Source organism: Lagenorhynchus albirostris, chromosome 1 (genome assembly GCF_949774975.1).
Source record: "Lagenorhynchus albirostris chromosome 1, mLagAlb1.1, whole genome shotgun sequence".
Lineage (NCBI taxonomy): Eukaryota > Metazoa > Chordata > Mammalia > Artiodactyla > Delphinidae > Lagenorhynchus > Lagenorhynchus albirostris.
Window position 1 is genome coordinate 114,090,497 of NC_083095.1, and position 14,690 is coordinate 114,105,186.

Here is a 14,690-nt window from a genome sequence, read left to right on the forward strand (position 1 = left end):
TAATGTCCCTGAGTTGGCAGTAGCTGGGGAGGAGAGGGATTCCTTTACCATTGCCTTTTTTAAAAACTAAAATGAGTGCTCTATATTTACTCACCCCGTAGAGACACTGTGTCCAGAATATACCACCTCCCTGCCTTTCCAGACCCAATCATTTGCACACCAGGATATTATTTTCACTGTTGTTTTTTTAGGGTGACTTCTACAGTGTACTGTAACCATTTCCCTGACTTCTTAAACAAAGGGCATAGACCATACCTCACCTTTTCTGTGATGAGATACCGTAACTGTATACTTACAGAAACTGTGAATGGTGAGGGCTCCTATCCCACACACCCTACTCTGAAGGCTAAGATGAAGCATCAGTTTGGCACACAGATACTTACAAAGGCCACTAAGATGCACCAGACAGGGCTTCATCTCTCCCTCGTCCTGCCTACACCACAGCCTCACCCATGCTGACCACACCAGGGCACAGCCGTTCTCTACCCCCAGGGATATGCTTCTCAGGTGCAGTCTGGCTTACAAAAGCACACAGGAGTCCATCTCTTCACAGCTGGCTTTCTTTCTTTTTTTTTAATATAAATTTATTTATTTGTTTGTTTTTATTTTTGGCTGTGTTGGGTCTTTGTTGCTGCACACGGGCTTTCTCTAGTTGCGGCGGGCGGGGGGGCTACTCTTCGTTGCAGTGCGCGGGCTTCTCATTGTGGTGGCTTCTCTTGCTGCAAAGCACGGGCTCTAGGCACGCGGGCTTCAGTAGTTGTGGCTCGCGGGCTTCAGTAGCTGTGGCACGAAGGCTCTAGAGCGCAGGCTCAGTAGTTGTGGCGCGTGGGCTTAGCTGCTCCGCGGCACGTGGGATCTTCTCGGACCAGGGCTCGAACCCTTGTCCCTTGCATTGGCAGGCAGATTCTTAACCACTGCACCACCAGGGAAGTCCCATGCACAGCTGCTTTTCTTTTCCACAGTCTCCTATCCACCCTACAACACCCCCATGTTGGGTTCTAACAGTCCCACTTCTATCCATTACCCTGAGCCTCTCTACTCTTTCTTGTCCCTCATCTCCACGTACTCTTCCCAAACTCCAGTTTGTGTGTGCAAAAACTGACCTCACACCAACACCACCAGTCCATGGATACTGGTGCTTTCCTGGTAACAGTGAGCTGCTATATCAATTTCAAGGTACTGGACCCTCCTCCATAAGCTCATTTGCTACTCTGTCTTCAGGGACTTCTGCTTTTCCAATAAGGAAAGTCTTCCCCCAGCTAAGTCTGGGAACAGAGCCGTTTCAGAAACCCAAGTGCTTCTCCACTGTGCCAGTTTGGGTTTACCATATACTGATGAAAAGGCAGCATACTGACACAAGTTAAAAAACTAGTGTCTGAGGACTTCCCTGGTGGTGTAGTGGTTAGGAATCCACCTGCCAATGCAGGGGACACGGGTTCGAGCCCTGGTCTGTGAAGATCCCACATGCTGCGAAGCAACTAAGCCCGTGCACCACAACTACTGAGCCTGTGCTCTAGAGCCCGCAAGCCACAACTACTGAGCCTGCACGCCACAACTACTGAAGCCCGCGTGCCTAGAGCCTGTGCTCTTCAACAAGAGAAGCCACCGCAATGAGAAGCACGCGCACCGCAATGAAGAGTAGCCCCCGCTCGCTGCAACTAGAGAAAACCCGCACATAGCAACGAAGACCCAACACAGACAAAAATAGATAAAAAAGAAATAAATTTATTTTAAAAAAACTAGTGTCTGTAAATATTCCACCATGTGTTAACTTAGTTCTTTTAAAAACAGTAAAATAGGCTCAGAAATATCAAACTATTTCCTGATGTTTTAGCACCACAAAACAACAGTACTAGGATTCTTAGCCTCTCTCGTTTGGTGTCAATAAGCTCTAAACAGCCAGCTATAGGTCTTCCTGGTCCTCGATCAGGTCCACTCTCTCCATTTAATATACTTACAATACATGTTTAACTGCTCCCTAAATATCATATTCTTTAATAGCTGAATCAAAAGGAAAGAAGAGAAACTCACCTGTGGTGCAGGTCCAATCTGATATACTTCTTATTGATTCTTGCCCCGTTCCACCTATGCAGTAGGCAGTCTTAGCAGGGACTGTTTGCATTTCTATCAACAACTTTTTATAGACTAGGGCGTGCCTTGGGTTTACTTATGCAAAAGAGGACTGAGGTACTTGCAGCCATCCAGCCTATTTCTAAATCAGCCTGTCAGATCACAGTTGGCTTTTTTGCGATTGTTGTTGTTTTTTCTAATTTTCTTACCTTTGAATCAGTAAATGCTGCCTAATATCACATTTGGGGGGATTTGTTAAGTTTTACGAATGTCCCCTGGTTGCGTAAAAAGGATCTGTATTCCCTGTTTGTTGTATGCAGAATTACGTATGTACTAGTTCAAGCTAGTTAGTTGTATTTTTCAATCTGATATATCCTTGTTTATGTTTTCCTACTTCACCTGTTAGGTTCCGAGAAAAAACTGGATCGTATTTATTTTTAGAAAATAAGCACAAGACAATGTCTTAAACGAGATGAATATAGCAAATCATAAAAGAATAAGGCACTGCAGTTCTTATTAGAGAGGCCTCAAGTCTGTGGAGCTCTGGGACCCATTGAGGTTCTTTAGGAGTCTATAAACTTTTATTCAAATGTCCTTTTTCTCTTTATTGTTATTTTTTTTAACTGGAATAAAAAGTTACAGCCAAACGAGTTATATACCACATTTAGAGACCTCCAAATTGTTCACTTACTGCCTGGCTAAGTTATTTGCTTCTGCCTTTAGTGCATACATATTATTTGGAATTCTTATAAATCTGACATTAATTGAGAAGGCTATAATTTGCACTAGGCTTTTGTCATTCTCTTTCCTTTTTAAAAAAAGTTTGGAGTGGATTCACATGTCCACTCTTATGAGAATATTTAAGGAAGCATATGTGAGGCACACTCAGTAAATGACAGAAAGGCTCAGGCACATCTGTTCAGCACATGCTGGCTTTTACTCAGTTAGGACAATTGAGCAATAAGGAATGAACACAGTATGCTGCATCCTAACATTCTATTATAGAGCACTGCAGACATGATTTTATGTTTGGGGAGCTTCTTCTCTGACTTAGAGCTACGCTAAGCTTGGGTTACTTCTTGTTCATAGCAGATCAGTGTTTTCACAGCCAGCTGAATACTCTTGCATAGCATCTCAGAAAAGCTACATAGTATCACTGCAGCAAATCTTTCGCTCCCTCAGAAAACTGCTCTGGTCCAGCTGGTTGCAAACTTTCTTTAGCAAGGTTCTTCAAATGAAATCTTACCTGGCACTTTAACATATAAAACAGGTGAAAGTAGAACCACTCTGGTAAAAGAAGTGAAGGTAAGACCCCACCTCCAAGGCCTGTGGACCCAACAAAGTCCTAACAAGTGCTCCATTGTACACATGTGGAAAATCAACGTGGAAAGCTCGACCTCAATGGCTCTGAATCATCTCGTTTACCTTCAGCTTTGTACCCAACACTTCCTGCCTGCCTAAACACCTCAAACTGACACCTCATTACAAGGTATGCTACACTTTTTTATTCAGCATCTCCTAAAAATGCCATCTCTCAAATCTCATCCCCTTACCACAACCTTAGGACTCTTCTTATCTGGGACTGAAAATCTGGAATGTATTGGGTGACCCTGGTAAGAATTCCAAGAAGGGCTACCTGGAGCTTCACAGAATAAGTCTGTAGGAAAGGACAATGATCACTGGGTCAATCAAAGGGAAAGAAGAGCTGTGGATCTAAGGCTGAATAGTCCAGGGAAAATCTAGATCAAACTGGCTAGAAGTGAAGCAAGGGGCAGCATCGCCCTTGGGACAGAAAACCAGTGTTCTTGAAAAAGGGAACTATTGGGAGGATGTTTATAACCAGCTACACTGGTGATCTTTTCCCAAAGGGCATTATAAAGCATAGCCATGTCAGTCTCAATGGACTCGACAACCTATGCTTGGGTGGAACCCTCAAAAGTCAAGATATGCTTTGAAGACCACAATGAAATGTTGATATAGCAAACTTAAAATAACTGAGAATATGTTATTTTGTGCTACGTCAGAAGCCACTTTGTACTAAAGTACAGCACAGGATAACACAAAGCAGCATAAATTTTAAAAAATACTGATGGGAGAAAAACTTAAAATTTTCTCCACTAACTTGATTTTTTTCTATAAATTCAAAAGAAATTGCTAGTATTGTATTTTCTCCATAGAACCCCTTGTTCCAGCTAATGGCTATGTCATGAGGAATGTTTCATATGAAAGGACTGCTACTGGGACTTCCCTGGTGGCGCAGTGGTTAAGAATCCACCTGCCAATGCCAAGTCCTGGTCCAGGAAGGTCCCACATGCCGCGCAGCAACTAAGCCCTTGCGCCACAACCACTAAGCCTGTGCTCTAGAGCCCGCAACCCACAACTCCTGAGCCTGCGTGCTGCAACTACTAAAGCCCGTGTGCCTAGAGCCCGTGCTCCATGACAGTAGAAGCCACAGCAATGAGAAACCCGCGCACCACAACAAAGAGTAGCCCCCGCTCACCGCAACTAGAGAAAGCCCACACGCAGCAATGAAGACCCAAAGCAGCCAATAAATAAATTAATTAATTTAATTAAAAAAAAAAAAAGACAGGACTGCTACTTAGAACCATTAGAAAGTTCCAGGGAAGGAGAAAAGGGCATGGGGAAGACGGGAACAGAGCAATCCCTAGTGTTCCCTACCAGAGCAGGCAGCCTCATATGAAGATGGCATAGAACCAACTTCAGGCCAGAAGAGGGAGATTCAAATGGAGGTCCCAGACAGGTGGACAAAGTCACATCAAAGTCAAACACCAAAAAAGTAAGGAGCAGATCAAAAAGGGGAGAGATGGCTTGTGGATTTGAGGAATTCAGGAGGACAGCTAGCCATACAGACTGGGAAGACCAGTTGCTCATCAGAGCTAGTAGGAACAACACCTAGAAAAGACCCAGGTAGTTGTTACTTTATCAAAAGCCAGAGAGATTCTTCCTTTCTAAGTCAGGGCAATTTATTCCATCTACTTGCTCTCCCCTGCTTAACCTATCCAATTTCAAAGGCTCCCTAATCAACCCAAACAGGTTCCTTCACTAAGTTTCCTCCAGCTGCCCTGGGCAAATGGAAAAGTCAAGCATCCAGGTTAGAACTTGGTTCCCAAAGCCATACCTGTCTTTGTCATCAGCCAAGCCTGGGATAAAGACACCTATGGGAACCAAGCTCCTATTTTCTTTTTTTTTGTGGGGGGGGATGGGTAAGAAGTGGATTTATATAACACAAAATAAAGATTCTGTGTTAGCAAGGAAACTATGAATCAGCAAGAGAACAAGCTTCTATTAGGAAACTGGACATTTACCACATACATTCTAGTGCAAGAGGTTTTACATTGTTAAGATGCAAAATGTTTATTTACTCAGGAGATGCAGTGTGATTTTCCAAACCAAAATCTGGGGCATGAGGTCTGTCAGTGGATTTTCATGACCATTTTGGGAAAAAGGCAGAATCGGGAATATAGTTTAGTTACCAAAGTACTGGAATTTCTAAAGCACCTCACTAATTTATAGGGCAAATACACAGAGAAGAAAGTGAAATGAAGCAGTATCGGAAAAGCCATGGAGTTGGCCATCACAACACACCTCTGTGCACAGAGGACACGTGCAATCATTTGAGTTCCCTTCACTTCTGACCATCAGGGCTCAGGACTGAGACCCTACTGATCGCCGTAGTAGAGAAAGGGGAAGGGAAGTTGTTTCAATGGCAACATCCTCACCTACTTATGTTCCTCTTCTCACAGTCTCAGTAATTAACAGTATGATCACGAACTAAGCCAAAAGTTTCTCTACCCATTCCACTCTCAGCCTGGAAACCAGTCCTCCTAGGCCACATCATGCTCTGGATATTCCTTTAACCAATGTTTTCTCAATATGTATGAGTGCTTTATCTTGGTTAACTTGGACGGGTATTACACTACTTCTGAGTACTCCTCTCCCATTCCTCAGCTCCCCAGTAAACTTGCGTATTGCCGGGACTGTTCTTCTTGTGTGTCGCTTCCCCTCCACACCTCACCGCTGGACTTAAAACAGGCCAGCTGTCACTCAATTGCTAATTGTGTCTACCATCTGGCTTTCTCTGACAGCCTTTTCCTTCCTCTGTTTCCCTCTGTTCCCTGCTGATTTCATTCAGGAATGACTCATAAGGTGTCTTGGAGCTCCACTGATAGCGGCTCTTTTTTTTTTTTTTAATAAGTTTATTTATTTATTTATTTATTTATGGCTGTGTTGGGTCTTCGTTGCTGCGCGCAGGCTTTCTCTAGTTTTGGCGAGCAGGGGCTACTCTCCATTGCAGTGTGTGGGTTCCTCATTGCAGTGTCCTCTCTTTGTTGCGGAGCACGGGCAATAGGCTCACGGGCTTCAGTAGTTGTGGCACGAGGGCTCAGTAGTTGTGGCTCGCGGGCTCCAGAGCGCAGGCTCAGTAGCTGTGGCGCACGGGCTTAGTTGCTCTGCAGCATATGGGATCTTCCCGGACCAGGGTTCGAACCTGTGTCCCCTGCATTGGCAGGCGGATTCTTGACCACTGAGCCACCAGGGAAGTCCCTAGCTGCTCTTTTTTGGTAAATTAAATTATATTTGCATTCAACTCAACAGTATTTGATAAGCAGTTTCTATGTGCCCAGTACTGTGTTGGCAACTACAAATGGCACAAGAGAAATATGAGAACCCTCAAGAACTTGGTAATTGGGATGAGCAAATAAAATGAACTCACTTCCAACAAAGGACAAATAAGACAAGATAATCAGGAAGCAAAATGTCACCCAGCCCAGGATATCAAAAGTGAAATGGGGGGCTTCCCTGGTGGCTCAGTGGTTGAGAGTCCGCCTGCCGATGCAGGGGACACGGTTCGTGCCCCGGTCCGGGAAGATCCCACATGCCGTGGAGCGGCTGGGCCCGTGAGCCATGGCCGCTGAGCCTGCGCGTCCGGAGCCTGTGCTCCGCAACAGGAGAGGCCACGACAGTGAGAGGCCCGCGTACCACAAAAAAAAAAAAAAAAAAGTGAAATGGGCTTGATGTCAGAACACCTGGATTCTGCAACGTACTTCCTAGCTGTGTGATCTCGGGCAAGTCACGTAACGTCTCCCAGCCTGTTTCCTCAATATGGGAGTGTTTATCTAGCAAGATCACTGGGAGGATTAAAGACCCCAAGGGGTCAGAAACAGGGCACAATCTGACCAAGGCTTCAAGCAGAAACCAGGGCCTTAGCTGAACACCTTCAAAGCTGGAAGAGATTTAGCTCAGTGGTGGTGAGTAGGAAAGATGGAATGTTTGGTGCAAGAACATGTTTTGACTGCAATTTAACAAGTATTGAGAAGCCCTGTTAACTACTTCAAGGGCTACGAATGTAAATACGATATAGTTCTTTCCCTCAAAATTTACAGTCAGAGAAACATAAGACAAATCCACAAATAACTATAAAACTGGCTATAAATTCAAAGGAATGCTTATGAGGCAATGTGGCAAGCTGAAGAAGGCTGGACAACGAACCCGTCGGTGTGCTGGGTACTCGTTTCAGCTCTGCTACCATCTGTGTGTGATCCAGCATGGGTCACCACCCCTTCTCCAGGCCTTGTTTCCTCAAATATGAAATAAGAGGGCTGAACTCAATGGTCTCTTCCCTACACAAACATTCTACATTTGAAGAGTTTAGCCATGAGACGTTTAAATGGGGTCATGGTGGCAGCTGTCCCTCGTGTCACCTCTCACTCCTTAAAGACGAGAGCCTAGACATGAGCATGAGATGGAAAAGATCCAAGAGACATCTGCGGATTCTTGATGGTAAATAAAATGGTTATAGTATAAAAAAAAATAATAATAATAAAATGCAGTGCCTCACTGGGTAGAGGAGGAAGCAGCAAAGAGAAAGTACTACCAAGAATGAAACGGGGTGACCAAGACAGCAAAATGGGGCTGCTGACAGAAACAGGATATTTGAAGTTTGGGAAGGGAGAGAGCTGAAGTGGGCAGAAGTTTCTTGTGGGTGGCCACCAGATTTTTGGAGGGAAAAGATGATGAGATTGGATTGGGACAGACCGAGAGTTAGGGGTCAACAAAGCCACATGACAGAGAAGTGCTTGAAAACCATCCCCTTTCACTATGGTCCCACATTTATCTCTGTCCTTGGGACAGAGGCAGAGGGGCCAACAGGGAAAGGTCCAAAAAGAAGGCCGTGACTGTACAAACCACAGAAGAGGGAACACACACAAGACCAAGGATCACAGCAGGGTGTTCTCACTCAAACTAAATTATATGGGACATGATGGGAAGTCCCTGCTGTTGTGATGAAACTTCATGTGCAGACATCATGCCTCTAGTATCTGACAGTAAGTAAAAGGGAAATGTCAAGGAGGACAGCTGGATATCTCCTTGCCTCTAGACTGTTCTCTCCTTTGGGGAGCCTTTATTAGGGCACCAATTCAGATTCAAAACATCACCCTATATCCCACCCATCTGACTACATGTTAATAAAAATACATAATGGCCAGGGGTATATCATTTTCCTTCAGCCTCATTCTCTGCCTCTCTCACTCGGCTTGAAATAATTACCACTTTTACCGCTGATATTAAGAAATGACAAGCCCAAACCCTTTTCTAATTACTTAATGGCTGTGGGTTTTCAGAAGAGAATTAGCTAACTAGACCATGTCCCCCATGTTTTTGTTCTCATTTAAAATAAAACAACACTTCTATAAATATGCACGTGCACCGTCTCCTGATGCATGCCAGCAAGAGCTTCTCCAGGAAATTGTTTGGCAACCTTTTTCATGCTATTTGTTTGACGAACTGGGTCAAATGCTCATAATCGAAGGCCACAGATCTGGGCATTCCAGCAATGGCAGGCCCTGCCCAACAACCCTGAGAGAAGAAGCGTTTACTGTCTCAACACATCTGAACCAATTCAGAACATACCAGGGGAGAAGGGTAGATACCAAAGAGTGACATTCCTGGGGCATAGGTATGTGCGCGTTCAATAATATTCAGTACAAGACAATGCCAAATTGTTGCCCGGCATAATTGCTGTACTCTCCCAACTTCACATCTTCACCAACATTTTATTGTCAGACTTCTCAAAATGGTAACACACTGTAATCTAAATTAGCATTTCTTTTATTGCTAATGTGGTTGAGCCATTCAATTTTTTTTTTTTAATTTGTTGGCCATTTGATTTCTTCTTGTGGAAGAGCATAGTCATGTCCTTTCCCTTTTTCTTCTATTGGGTTGTCTTTTTCTTATGGACTTTTTCTTAAAGACATTCGTATGTCTTTTTCTTCTATTGGGTTGTCTTTTTCTTTTCTTCTATTGGGTTGTCTTTTCCTGTCTTATGAAGGAGTTCTTCATATATTCTGGCGACTGGTCCTTTGTCAGTTACAGAGGTTGCAAATATCTTCTTCCTGTTTGTGGTTTGTCTTTTCACTTTTTTTTTTCTTAATTGAAGTATAGTTGGATTTGCAATCTTGTGTTAATTTCTGCTGTACAGCAAAGTGACTCAGTTTATGTAGAGAGAGAGAGAGAGCGAGAGAGAGAGCGCGAAAGAGTCTTTTTTATATTCTTTTCCATTATGGTTTATCTCAGGATATTGAATATAGTTCCCTGTGCTACACAGTAGGACCCAGTTGTTTGTCTTTTCACTTTTTTAATGGCTCAATCTTCCAGTAGTCATATCTATCAAACTTTTATAGATAGTTCTTTTCATATCATGAAAGAAATCCTTCTTTACCTAAAGTAATAAAGATATTCTTCTACATTATTTTCTAAAAGATTTTGCCTTTCACATTAAGTCTTCAATCCAGTGGGAATTTTTAAGGTGTATGTAGGAATCCAATTTCATTAGTTTCCCCAGAAGGACACCTAATTATCATAGTACCATTTATTGAGAAAAATTATGCTTTCCCTAGTGAGTCACCATATCTGATTAGATCTGTTTCATGGCTCTCTCTTCTGTTCCTTTGGTCATTTTCATTATCCCTGGGCCAATGTCATATGGTCTTAACTACTACTATGGCTTTATAATACAGCTTTATATTTATTGTTTATATCTGGAAGGACCAGGCCCCTCTACCTCACTGTGGACATCCTTTACCTTTCACACTTCCATCTAAGTTCCTCAAAAACCATAAGGAAATTTTGATTTGGAGTACATTAAATCTATAGATCAAATTGAGAAGACTGACATATTCATGATATTGAATCTATCCATGTAATGTATAATCTCTACCTTTATTTATGTCTTCTTTAACGCCTTTTAAAATGTTGTCAAAGTAAATTCTCTTCATAAAGACCTTGTACATTTTTAGATTTACTGGTACTTTATATTTTTGTGACTATTATAAGTGACATCTTTTAAATATATATAATATATATGTAGTACATATATATACACACACACACATATATATATATATACACATTCTATATATTTCTTTTCTAATCTTTATATCTTTTATTTATATTCCTTGTCTTACTGTACCAGTTAGGACCTCCAGAAGTACTGAATAAAAATCTTGTCTTGATTCTAACGTTTCACTGTGATGAATAACATTTGCTATAGGTTTTTGGTACACACTCTTATCAGGTTAAGGAAGTGCACCATCTATTACTAGTTTTCTAAGAATGAGTATTATGAATGCATATCAATTTTATCAAATTTCGTTCCTAAATCTATTGGGAAAATTATGTGGGTTTTTTTCTCCTTCCATCTGTTAATTTACAAGCTTTTATAATTATTCTGCCTTTTTTTTTTACATCTTTATTGGAGTATAATTGCTTTACAATGGTGTGCTAGTTTCTGCTTTATAACAAAAAAATATGGAGCACTTCACGAATTTGCGTGTCATCCTTGCACCGGGGCCATGCTAATCTTCTCTGTATCGTTCCAATTTTACTATATGTGCTGCCGAAGCGAGCACTATTCTGCCTTTGATCTTTATTTTTCCTTTCTTCTAGTTTTTTCTCTAACTTTCCTGACTTCTCCTCTTTACCTATACTCTCTACCCAAGACTTCTCTTTCAAAGTCACTGTTTCTTCCATGTCCATCCCTGAGGAGAGGAGGCTATAGTTCTCAGAATCATTAATAAATATTTGAATGAATAAAAAAATGAAATACCTAATAAGTATCACATAATTGAGAGGATTTACTCAAAACCAATCTTCAAATGTAACACATCACATGTACATAGGTTGCTCTAGCTTGGAGCCAAAAGAAAAACATCACTCAAGATGCAGTCAGTTAGAGACAGAAGTAATTATCACAGAAAGTTTTCAACTGAAATAGTCTTTTACTCCCTAGAGAAATATCAGAAAATCATTAGTTGTCTTTTGAATTTCTTTTCAGTACTATGTTGGACTTTAAGTACTGGGGTTCAAGCGCTCCCCCAATTATAAAACCTAGCAATGAGGGTGACAGATTTCAAAAATGGTAAGCATCTTAAGAGAGATAAAAAGTGACGCTTATATATATTTTGCAATTCAACACTACCAGCCAAAGGGGCCAGCCCATGCCTCAAAACCTTGGTTCCGAACCTAAACCAGACCAGCCACAATGATCATCTAATTTGTACAATCTGAGGATAGAGGGGAAAATATAGTTATTTCCTTTTGCTTAAAACAGGATGTACAAATCTGATTTGTGGAATGCTGCATCAAGGGAGGTTATACCTCTAGAAAAGACTGGACAGGTTCTGTTTTAATGAGGGGTTATTATCTGTTTGTTTTGTTCATTCATTTAATAGTTGAGTGCCCACCACAGGCAAACACTGTGCAAGGTGACAGAAATGCAAATAAGACAGATACAGCACCTGCCCCCCCCCCCGCCAAATTTACCATCTAACGGAGAACACTGACCACGGAAGCAGGACTCCAAGTGTGGTTAGTACCTATGGCTGGCATAATGGAAGGAGCACATGAGATTAACACCTAACCTAGATACAGGTGAGGTAGGTTCTGAGAGGAAGTGTACAAAGGGTTTGGTGTCTGGAGATGGAGAAGTTCTCTAAGTAATTTGCCCTGAATAGGACATTAAAGCTGGGATTCCCTGGGGGGAAAGCATTCTACAGCCCAACAGTGTAGAACAGGAGAGAACAGAAAAGCTGAAAGATCCAAAGACCCTCATGCATACTCTCCCCTCATCCCACCCCACTGCCCGTACACACACACAACTGTGTGACTCACCCTGAAGGCTACGGTTTAAAGAAAAAAGTCAATGTATTCCCCAGATACTTGGAGAAAAGACGGTGACAGTGAGTAGGAAACAGGTTCCTCATCTTTCTTGCCTTACTATACCTCTCTTGTTATGCACTAGATCCCACCCAATCTGCCATCTCCCTCTACTAGTCAAAAAATGTGCTTTTCATATAGATGGCTAAAAAGCACATAAAAAGATGCTCAACATCACTAATTATCAGAGAAATGCAAATCAAAACTACAATGAGGTTATCACCTCACACCAGTCAGAATGGCCATCAGCAAAACGTCTACAAACAATAAATGCTGGAGAGGGTGTGGAGAAAAAGGAACCCTCCTACACTGTTGGTGGGAATGTCAACTGGTACAACCACTACAGAGAACAGCATGGAGGTTCCTTAAAAAACTAAAAGTAGGGGCTTCCCTGGTGGCGCAGTGGTTGAGAGTCCACCTGCGGATGCAGAGGACATGGGTTTGTGCCCCGGTCTGGGAAGATCCCACATGCCGCGGAGCGGCTGGGCATGTGAGCCATGGCCGCTGAGCCTGCGCGTCTGGAGCCTGTGTTCCGCAACGGGAGAGGCCACAACAGTGAGAGGCCCGCGTGCTGCAAAAACAAACAAACAAAAAACTAAAAATAGAACTACCATATGATACAATAATCCCACTCCTGGGCATACATCCAGAGAAAACCATAATTCGAAAAGATATATGCATCCCAATGTTCATAGAAGCACTATTTACAATAGCCAGGATGTGGAAGCAACCTAAATATCCATCGACAGAGGAATGGATAAACAAGATGTGGTACATATATACAATGGAATATTACTCAGCCATTAAAAAAGAACAAAATAATGCCATTTGCAGCAACACGGATGGACCTAGAGATTATCATACTAAGAGGAGTAATTCAAAGACAAATATATGATAACACTCATATGTGGAATCTAATTTTTAAAAATGATGCAAATGAACTTACTTACAAAACAGAAACAGACTTAGAGATATCGAAAACAAACTTATGGTTAACAAAGCGGAAAGGTGGGGGATAAATCAGGAGCTTGGGATTAACATACACACACTACTATATATGAGATAGACAACCAACAAGGACCTACTGTATAGCACAGAGAACTCTACTCAGTATTCTATGAAAACCTATATGAGAAAATAATCTGAAAAAGAATGAATATGTGTATAACTGAATCACTTTGCTGTACACCTGAAACTAATACAACATTGTAAATCAACTATAATCCAATAAAATTTTTTTTAAATGTGATCTTATCACTTTTTAAAAGGTGACATCTTGGGGCTTCCCTGGTGGCGCAGTGCTTGGGAGTCTGCCTGCCGATGCTGGGGACACGGGTTCGTGCCCCAGTCCGGGAAGATCCCACATGCCGCGGAGCGGCTGGGCCCGTGAGCCATGGCCGCTAAGCCTGCGCGTCCGGAGCCTGCACGTCCGGAGCCTGTGCTCCGCAACAGGAGAGGCCACAACAGTGAGAGAACCACGTACCGCAAAAAATTAAAAAATTAAAAAAAAAAAAAGGTGACATCTTGGACTTTCCTGGTGGTGCAGTGGATAAGAATCCACCTGCCAATGCAGGGGACACGGGTTCAAGCACTGGTCCGGGAAGATCCCACATGCCGCAAAGCAACTAAGCCCATGCACCACAACTACTGAGCCCACGTGCCACAACTACTGAAGCCTGCGCGCCTAGAGCCCATGCTCCGCAACAAGAGAAGCCACCGCAATGAGAAGCCCATGCACCGCAACGAAGAGTAACCCCTGTTCACCGCAACTAGAAAAAACCCACGCAGCAACAAAGACCCAGCACAGCCAAAATAAATTTAAAAAATAAAAAAATTTTAAAAAAGGTGACATCTTCATTTTAAAATTAAAGAAGTTGAAGGTACATTTCTAAACTCTGGCTAATTATTTAGGATGCACTTTTGAAAAAACTGCCAAGTTTTTTTTTTGTTTTTCAATTGGCCTATACAATTATACTAAAGTCTGTATTTAACTCCATGAAATACACCTATTTTACCAGGGATGTTAGATGAAAAAGGGCAGTTAAATAGAAATCAGCAAGTAGCTCTCAAACAAACTTCTAGAGTCTTTCATCCTAAGAAAAGTAAATTAAACATCACAAGACTATACAGAATTATAATTCGCACCTGACTCCAAGGAGCCCCAGGGCCATTGCCAGCAGTAAGTTTTCTAACACCATAAAAACAAAAACAAAACAAAACAAAGAACAGTCTATCTTCATTCTGTGATTTCTATAAACAATCACTTTTACTTTTTAAACACTTTTCAGAACTATAAAAACTAGACTCGATGGCAATCTATTTTTTTTAACACACTTTTAAGTGGCTTTAAAGGAAAAATTGGGGGGACTTCCCTGGTGGCAGAGTGG

General features: G+C 42.1%; 1 protein-coding gene and 1 non-coding gene across 3 annotated transcripts in view; both read right to left on the minus strand.

Annotated features, from left to right (window-relative positions):
- Positions 1 to 14,690, minus strand: part of RAB27A (RAB27A, member RAS oncogene family) — a 74,116-nt gene that overhangs the window by 37,822 nt on the left and 21,604 nt on the right. The window lies entirely within an intron of this gene.
- On the minus strand, positions 10,891 to 10,997 carry LOC132505789 (U6 spliceosomal RNA). The gene has a single exon (XR_009535540.1). It is a non-coding gene; the product is annotated as a U6 spliceosomal RNA (small nuclear RNA).